This window comes from Callorhinus ursinus, unplaced genomic scaffold (assembly GCF_003265705.2).
Source record: "Callorhinus ursinus isolate GAN/ISIS: 27379988/994484 unplaced genomic scaffold, GSC_fseal_2.0 scaffold2, whole genome shotgun sequence".
Lineage (NCBI taxonomy): Eukaryota > Metazoa > Chordata > Mammalia > Carnivora > Otariidae > Callorhinus > Callorhinus ursinus.
In genome coordinates, this window is record NW_027397064.1 from 53,838,790 (window position 1) to 53,839,589 (window position 800).

Here is an 800-nt window from a genome sequence, read left to right on the forward strand (position 1 = left end):
CCGACGTGGGGCTCAATCCCAGGACCCTGGGATCATGACCTGAACCAAAGGCAGACGCTTAACTGACTGAGCCTCCCAGGTGCCCAAGAAATGATTTTTTAAAATGCCTCTTTACATCTCCTGATAGAGTGAAAAGAACCACATTTTCTGTATATGCTCTGTTCCCTCTTCCACTTAGGACAGAGCTGAAGTCAGTCTGTTTCTCAGCAGATGCTGCTACAGGAAGTCCGAGGATTGAAGAAGAGTGGAAACTATTTTGTTTGTTTGTTTGTTTGTTTATTTATTTATTTATTTGAGAGAGAGCATGAGTGGGGTGAGGGGCAGAAGGAGAAGCAGACTCCCGGCTGAGCACAGAGCCAAAGGCAGATGCTTAACGACTGAGCCACCCAGGCGCCCCAAGAGTGGAAACTATTTTAGTGTGTAGTTGTTGGATAACCCTTTGTTCCTTGTCCCCTGCAAAGTGTGGTGACTTGTGTGGTGGGTAATGGAGAATTCCTTCTTCGTTCAGCCCTAGGTAAAGGGAGGAGCACCGATGCAGACAAGGATGGGATATTGCCAAAGGCTGGAGTTCTTTATGGGGAATAATTTGTATTCATCTTTTGAGCCTATGTAGGTATTTATATTCACAAATGAAAGAGTTTACAAATTTGACCCCTCTGTAGATTTTAAATGCCATTTTTATTAAAATGCTAATAATTCATTACATTTTGAAGATTAATCATTGAACTTCTGATACCTTAATTTGTAATCATTGGGTCTGATAGTCATGGAGGGATTATGGAAGAGGGTAGGAAGATAGG